Source organism: Nannospalax galili, unplaced genomic scaffold (assembly GCF_000622305.1).
Source record: "Nannospalax galili isolate Female #2095 unplaced genomic scaffold, S.galili_v1.0 scaffold128, whole genome shotgun sequence".
Lineage (NCBI taxonomy): Eukaryota > Metazoa > Chordata > Mammalia > Rodentia > Spalacidae > Nannospalax > Nannospalax galili.
In genome coordinates, this window is record NW_008360322.1 from 4,346,014 (window position 1) to 4,355,240 (window position 9,227).

Sequence of the window (9,227 nt, forward strand, 5' to 3'; positions counted from 1 at the left end):
CTTGGAAGCATGGAGGAAATGTTTCCTCTGTGTTGATCCTCCTCTTTGGAGACTGGACACTGGTTCAAGTCCATCTTGTTGGGGTCTCCATGGCCTCCTTGATCAAGAGGCCAGGTGACTCACCACAGTTACAGGACATTTTGAGAGACACTCATAGTCCCCTGGAAATTAGTCTATCTAGGAGGGCAAGGAGCAAAACCTCTCCTTCATGTCTCTCTGACCAAATTAGTATAGGCCTCAAAGTATGGCTGTTAAACATCTAAGGTTAGTTCCACCAATCTGGTACTTTTAATTACCATGTTCTATATAGATAAAGCTTAGCCAAAGACCAAATGTTCTCAAATAAACCTTGCCTAGACAAGGTCTTTTGGAGACAGGATGTCCCTGTAGCCCCAGCTGTCTTGGAACTCACTATGTAGACCAGGCTGGCCTTGAACTGACAGAGATCCACCTGCCTCTGCCTCCTTGAGTGCTCAGATCAAACACATGCACCACTACACCCGGCCCACATTTTTTCATTTTAAATAAATGCTTGACATTAGGCCTAAAAAATCACAGATGCTATGGAGAGTGCCATATTCTACCAGAGAAGAGGAAATAAAACTATTCTCTGTGTCAGGTCCTATGCTTGGTTTGGGGAAAACAGAAGTAAAGAAAACAGGCAAGATCTCTGCCTCCACAAGCTCTACATTCAACCAGAAAAAACAGGTAAGAGAGTGAATTATAAATACCCATAAATGATACATTAAGTTAATCAAGAAGGGGGTAGAGGTTACAGTGTACTAATGTATGTAGACAGGGTGTCCTAGTTTACTTTCCTGTTACTGGGCTAAAACACTGAGCAAAAGCCAAATCAAAAGTTTGATGGTTTATTTGGCTTATAGGTTACATACAGTCCATCATGGGGGGAAGTCAAGGCAGGAACCTGGAGGCAGCAACTGAAGTGGAGACCACAAAGGAATGTTACTTACTGGCTTGCTTCCCCTGGCTTGTTCAGATACCTTTCTTATACAGCCCAGGCCACCTACCCAGGGATGGTACTGCCCATAGTGGGCTTGGCCACCCTCCTACATAACTTATCAATCAACAAAATGCCCCACAGACATGCCCTCAAGCTAGTCTGAATGAGGAAATTCCTCAATTAAGGTTCCCTCCTCCCAGGTTATTCTAGTTTGTGTCAAGTTGATTTAAACCATGATTTAAACATGGCATTCAAAAAGTGACATTTTCACTAATTATGAAAAAAGTATGGAAAGGCGATGGGAACTATTTAGAGAAGTTTTCCTGGCAGAGGGGAAAATAAATGCAAAGGCCCAAAAAGGCTTGTTAAGCCAGCCCAGAAGACTACTGCGGTATGACTGTCCAGTGGGGAGTGGCAGGAATGGCTGCAGAGGAAACAGGAGTTGGATGTGCAGCTTTGAGAGCTCTTAGGAAGTCCATTCTGTGTGGAATGAGTAGCCACTGACAGATTTTGGTGGAAAGGACAACAGGATCTGATTAGATTTGAAAAGGATGCTATACACAACATGTTCACAACAGGTGGCAGAGGGGAAGAGTGTTAGTAGGGAGACAAGTCAGGGGACCAGAATCCCAGGAGTGGACTCTGTGCTGCTAGTGTTAGCTGTGGCTTGGTCTGGAGGGTAGTGGTGAATGTAAGGAGGAGCAGCTGCCTTGGGAGTATGTTTTTGAATGCAGAGGCAGTTAGCAGCTTTGATGTTGGTCTGCAGTGCTGTGTTGCATAAGCTTTAAGCTTGAGGGCCTGCCATTTGCACCAGCTTGTCCAAAATAAATATTTATCTTTGAGCCTAGTTTTGTAGTTCCTTTCTTCAAGAAAACCCCTGTGTTCCCACTTATGCACAACTCAGTTGCCACAAAATCTAAATCTTTCCCTGGAGTCTAAGAGAAGGAGAGCCAAGAATGATGCTCTCTAGGTTTGGGTCAGAGCAACATCAGGCCTGGCAGAGCCATTCCTGCACCATGGTGCCTTATAAAAGCAACAGGTTGGTGAGGAGCTAGAATCCTGTTCCATGATGCAAAAAGAGCCTTGTTTCCTCAACACAGGCACTGGCACCTCATCCTGCTTGCGTCTTTGAAGCTTCCTTCAGTTTACGTCTTCCTGTTCTTTCTCTTGTGACTGAATTCCTACCCACTCTTCAAGGCTTACTCTTCCGTAAGACTTTATTTCCTCCTCTATGTTACAGAGAGGGAAAAAGGAAGCTCACAGATGGCCTTAGTAGTCTTCAAAATTGCAGATGAATGCTTTAGACATAGCAAGTTTTTGCCAGCGGACCTTGGTCACGAATTGTTTTGGTCACATTGACATATTCATGACACTTGCTTGGGTCTTATAGCCATTTGAGCTTCTGATGCATGATCTTCTGCAATCCTTTGCCTTCCTGTGTCTACTTTCACAGATGCTTACTGAACCAGTGAAGGGACAAGGGCTCGATTTACACATATGCGTTTGCCACCAGCAGCAATTTGGTCAAGATAAGTTTTACATATTTTTGTGCTGTTCTGTTTTTCTTCTTTTGCTTTTTCTCTGCAGTTCCATTATTTTTCCTAAGGAAAATTTAAGGATGGAGAAAAATGATTGAAGGGTAGGGGAAGGGACTCTTTCCTATTTGACTGGTGATATTATTTGATATAATTTCAAATTGCCATTCGACTTTATTTCACAAGGAAGCAAATTTTCACACTAGTACCAAAGAATAGAAGGTAAATTTTATCTTTTCCTTGGCCAGAGTTGTATGAAATATATCACTTTACTTTTAATTTAAAAGAAGGAGAATTGAGTAAATATTGCAACTGTAGACTATTTGAACAGCTTTTATGAATAGAATCCATTCCCAAGTCCAACCTGTAGCTTAGACCTTAGGTCTAGAAACAAGAATAAAGTAAATCTACTGTATTAGGATAATATTTCTAAACCTGGTTGCCATTTATGAACACAAGAACTCAGCAAAGTTCACTGGCAGCGTCCTCGGGGAAGGGCTGTGCTGAGACCCAATGACTCATTGTTTGATTTCACAGTTGAGGTACATATTCTTGCCAGTTTGTTTTGTTCCCACTTAATTCTGAACTTCCCATTTTCTTCTTAATGAAAAATCAGCTTTGAAAAATTGCTCACCATACTGCCTTCACCGAGAAAAATCTCACAATGTAGCCCTGATTGATTAAATCTTTTCGATGCTGGATTTTGCTAAATTACCTCTGGGAAGCACTCAGTAGAGAGAGAGAGAAAGAATGCACACAGATATTAACTGACGAGGAGACAGATATTTCTTATCAGTGAATATTTAAATCAAGCTTTGAATAGCTTCCCATCTCTCTGGGGTGGATGTGTTCTTAAATTATTTGTGTGTGTGTGTGTGTGTGTGTGTGTGTGTGTGTGTGTGGGGGCACTTGTATGTCATAGGGAGCACATGTGGATGTCTGAGGACAACTTGCAGGAGTCGGTTCTTCCCTTCCACCATGTGGGTTCTGGGACTGAATTAAGGTCATCTGTGTATACATGTAAGCAGGTGCTCACAGAGATCAGAAGGTATTAGGTTTCCTGGAGCTGGATTTCCAGATGGTTGTGAGCAGCCTAAGGTGGGTTCTGGGAACTGAACTTGGGTCCTCTGCAAGAACAGTACCCATTCTTGACCAATGACCCATCTCTCCAGTCCCTAAAAAGCATCAATGAGTCAAAGGGTCCAACTCGTCTCTGGCCTGTACAGAAGGGAACAGAAGGATTATGCTGTAGATTCATGGAACAGAGAAGAAGAGCGTTCTATGCCTACCTCACCTGTATATCTGACTGTGGAGTAATGGAGTATCTTTTACTTAGCCTCTGCACTCTCTGCTGCTCAGGGCTGTGGTCAAGTGCATAGAAGACACTTTGAGGGGCTTTGACACCTCCCATAATTGTCAGAGATCCCACTGCTCTCTACTGGTCTATAGAACTCTCATTCAAAGACACTGAGGATATATGTACAAAGAATCTTTGCAGTACCTCATGATCAAAGAGAGAAAACAGCAGTGATGAGGTCATTGTTTATATTCAACTTCTTTCAGAGACAGAGCCCCTTTCTAGAAGGGCTGCCATGTTGGACAGGAAGAAAGTGGTGGAGAAGGTGCATCTTCATATATTCCCCTGGCTCTCCTCCCCAAAGTGTGGAAACTCTGTCACAGCTGCAAGGCAGAGGCACCCAAAGATGCTTCCCAAAGGGGAAGAATCTGCCCTTCCCTGTGTAGACAGTCCAAAGAAGGGGCAGGAAGCTGACTTCCTTGTCATTTCTGCTCACACTGGGCTGCTGTGATGCTTCTCAGCAGCAAAGCTGAGGCCAGAGTACTGAAAAGAGGGTTTCTTTCCTCCCCAGTTTATTTCTTTCTGAAGTTAAAATACTGTATATGTATAACTTTACATATGTATGTACATATGCATCATGTACATACACATGAGGCCAGCAAGCATAGAGATGGTTTAGTTCCTTGGGCTCCCCATTTGGGATTGGGTCATGTGCACTCCCTCTTATAATAATGCACATGGTGGTCTAGTTCCTTCACTTGCACATACTGTGCACACACACCTCTCTCCAAACACTGTACCTAGCAACCTCAGAACCCCTCAACCCCGCAACCTGCATCAGGCTACATGTACTTCCAACTCTGAACAATAGTAGAAGTTCCTCTGTCTCTGGTAATGACCAAATTTAGACAGTTTCTATTCAAGTATATGCCCACATATCCAGGTAAGAAGAATGGAAGAGCTGATATGGACTGAACTAATTTGGGGTACATGCACAGCAAAGCAAAACTGTGTCCTCTAGTAACCTTTTAGGGAGAATGCCCTATTTATCGTCTTTTACCTATGCATAATTGTGTGTGCATGTGATTAAAATCAGATGCATTATAGGAAATGCAATAGAGAAATGATTATATAACCTAATCTGTCAAACTAGAGAACCACCCAAACTGCAACCCCTAGTAACAACCCCTCCTTCTCTTGAACTCCGTAAATGGAAGCCCTGAACAATAATCAGGGCCCTTGTGTGTTATCATTCATGCGTCCTTCTGTCAATCTTGACAGTGCATCTTTCTTACATCTGCACTATTGCTTTGCTTCAAATAAAATTATCTTGCTTCTTTTGCAAATCTGTGTGAGCCCTTAGTTTCAATTCTTTGGATAAGAAGCCAAGAAGCTGGAAACACACAGGCATATTGAAAGATATAGTATATATTGGACATTAAGCATAAATATTATGTGTATTATATTGAGCATATTATAAATAATAATATTTGTGTGTATATGTGCAGAGAAATTATTAACTTCCTTTCTTCAGCAAACAATAAGGTACTTGACTCAGACAAGGTGATTCATCAATGTCAGACTCAGTCCTTCTCGACTGACGTCCTAAGAAAGAATTATTCCCCAAGATTCGTTGTATGTAATGAGTTAACTCTGCTTTATGAAATGATACTGGTTGTGAATTAACTTGTGTCTGTGCACCCAAAAGGGTTCCAATTATCTACCACTTTCAGCACCATCTTTGGAAGAAATAGCCACTCGATTTTCTGTGCTGTGTCTTCTTCCACAAATGGCCCTGGATGTCTTTCCTTATTTAGAAGATAAAAAAGGTAAGTCATAGGAATGAAAAAGAGGCGAAGGAAAATACATGACTTTTGCACTACCTGTTTCTTCCCTCTTCCCTCTGGCTTCTCCCCACCACCCTCACCCCCAGAGGGCAGAAGGCCTTCCTGCTTAGACAGTGAGGCACCAGCATGAAGGTGGATCTGTGGCATTTGGAAGCTTTCCAATTCGGCTAAAAGTGAAGTGGGGCAGAGACTTAAAACCAACCATTTATATAGCAATATAAAATGTACTCCATTTTATAGCATGTGCGAACGCTGCCTAGGTAATCAAAACAATGTGATAATAAAGGCCAGAAGAACTGTTTGAAAATCACCTGCATTATTTATGCTTCAAGGGAGTAAGGCTTCCTTTCTTTTAAGCCCTTGGCTCCTGGCAACTGTGTCTGGCTTGTAGTTTATAAGACTGAACTAATGTTTATCATTAGGAAAAATCCCACTCCTTTAACATGTATTATACAGCTGCTGTGTTATAGGTATTACCAGGGATTAAATGGAAACATGAATATAATGGTAGCTTTAAAATAATTCTGATGGTGATAACAATAGCTGTCCTTGCCTCCCACATTCCCTGATTCCCTCTCTAATGGCAGCTTCTGCCTTTCACTGTGAAGCCATCCTACCCATTGGGTTCCTTCCCTGCTTCTAAGGACAGAATGCAGGGCCCAGGCTTCAGCCATTAAATGTACTGTGCATACTTCTGTCTTCAGTGATTGGTTCAGAGAGCCAGTCACACAACTGAAATGGGTCCAATCAGAACAAATGGCAGGACTTGTTCACAAGATGCAATTCTCTTTTGGGCTGAACCGCAACCTCAGAAGATGTAGAGCTAGAGCTATGATCTTTGTTAAAGGACAGCCTGGAGCTTCCAGAGAATAAAACCCAAGTGTGAAGCAAAGCAGAAAGAGAAACTGAGTGCTAATGACAGTTTAAGCTACTAAATCTATCCGGGTTGCAAGCCAGCACAGCCCCTTGGCCTTTTCAGCTTTCTGAGCTCACAAATTTGCTTTTTGTCTTAAGCTTATTTGATTTTTGTTCTACATTATTTAAAGCTAAGGAAGAACTAAGTCATGCAATAGATGACTTTGACAGCAGTAATGCAGAGATTGTGTGTGGTGAGGAAGACAGTGAACTTTACATGAAGGGGGAAATGATATTAGGTATTAAGATCATGAAGATTGTGTTGATGGAAGATTGTCTTGATGGAAGCAACACAGTAACAAATGAACTAAGATGCAGGGAAGCACCTTTATTCACTCTTGGCTCACTCTCTTAACAAAATGAAATTAACCTTTTGGCAGTGGGGCCCACAAAACAAACCACATATGATATACCAACTCCTTAACCCCTGAGGCTCTAGAAGAGAAGGACACTTTCTTGTTAAACCTTGGAGGAACCTCAGGGTAAACAGATTGAAAAAGAGAAAAACTTCATTCAGACTAGCTTGTGCAACCACTGGAAATATTATTGTCAGGTATCTGGTGTAGAAGGTACACATAGCTTTAAAACAACAAATCAAAACGACAAAATAAGAAAGACAGTCTTGGAACTGGAGGGATGGTTCAGTGGTCAGAGCTTTTCCTACTCCTGCAGAGGACCCAAGTTCAGTTTCCAGTATCCACATAGGACAGTTCAGCCATCTGTAACTCCAGTTCTAAGACATCTGACACTATTTTGACTTCTGCAGGCACCTGCATGCATGTGCATGTAAATTCACACAGACACAGTCTCACAGACACACAGACACACAGACACACAGACACACACACACACCCCTCACATACACACACACCATACACACACATACACACACACAAATAAATAAATAAATAAATAATAAAAATAAATCTAAAAAAGATTCAGATACTCGATGTCAGCTGCAAATTTCCATTTTCTCGAATCCCTAAAGTAGAGTAAAAGAAAGGAAAGTGAAACAGCAAAACAGGTCATTTATTATTTGGGCAGCCACTGTGCTCAACCAAGCTACGCTCAAATACACTCTCAGTTTCTGAGATGAAGAGCTGGTCCTTTTCCTAGATAGCCTACTCAGTGTATCACATTGCTGGGGAATGGCCTGGAGCTCAACAGTGTATTTATCATTGTCTTTATTTCCTTAGTTTCTTAACACTCAGTCCTGAAGTGTGGCTGGCTAGACTGCCTGCCAGTTTCTTTACTTGGATGATTCGCCAAAGTCATGAAAAAAGCCAATGACTAGGAACAAACTGTTTTCTCAGACTCCAACCCTAGGTGTTAATTCCATGTCTGTTGAAATCCAGGTGCCTTGTGTGACTATTCTGAATAGCAGTACCATTATGAAAAGCCCCAAGCCATGTATAGAGAGCAAAGGATGAGATGCCCTATCGAGAAACAGAGAACAGGAGCCAGATGTATAAGTGAAGGACTCACCTTAGGTGACTGGCCTAGGCCAGGAATCAAATGATTCCAGAGCCAACCAAAACCTTAACTGGGTCCCTGTGAAATCCTAAGAGGAAGCCGCACAACTGGACCCACCTCAAGACAATGAAATATAGTAATAAATTACTCATTTAAGCCACCAAGACTTGGACTGGTTTTGTTAGATGCAGTAATGGATGCATGAAACATATAATTTGCCAATTTAAGTGTCCCTTAAAGTGTAGTAGATGTGGTAGATGTTTCTAAAATGCTGAATTTCATTCAATAGGAACTGCCATATTATTAGCCAGGGTCCTTTATAGCAAGCAACTGAGGTCACTTATGGATGAATGGAGAAAGTTTTATGAAGGACAGAGAACTGTTCATGAATCATCATAAAGCCCAGAAACTGAGCTCTGAACTAAACAGGAAAGAGCACCTGAAGCTCTGACCCAAACCATCTGGGGAATAAAGTACTAACCCATTGCTACAGAAATGGCAAGGCTCTCCAAGCCCACTGGCTTTGGTGCCACGAGTTTCCAGGCTGCCGTAGGTACCTCTGTCAAGAAGAGCCTGTGGCACAGCCTCCATCCTGGCTGGGGAAATAAGTAGCAAGCATGTTAGATTTTGTCTTCAGAAGTAGTCTGTGCCCTCCTCAAGTTCATAAGGAGTAGGAGTGATTCCTCCAAAGACAAAGAGTTAGAAGTTCAGAAGCCAAAATGGAACTGAAAGTGTTCACAGGGAGGGTTGTGAGGCATCACTCTTGGGCAAGCACATCATCTAGAAATGAGAACAATCAGTCATCCAACATTTGCCTTCTGTATGGCATTAACTCATCTACTCAGAGGCTGAAAGAATTTATGTGCTGAATTTGCCTATACTTGGAGTTAACCCTGTGGCAGTGAGACCTACAAAACAAAACCACACGAGAGACTAACCCCCTAACCCCCCAGACTCTAGAATAGAAGGGCACTTTCTTGCTCAACCTTGGAAGTTTTTCTTAGAAAGAAAATGCACTCAGAAGGAAGGGACTGTGGGGATTGATAAATTGGGGTCTAAGGGACTGTGGAGGTTGATGAGTTAGGATATAAGTGATTGTGGAGGTTGATGAGTTAGGATGTAAGTGAGTGTGGAGGTTGATGAGTTAGGGTGTAAGTGAGTGTGAAGGCTGATGAGTTAGGGTGTAAGTGAATGTGGAG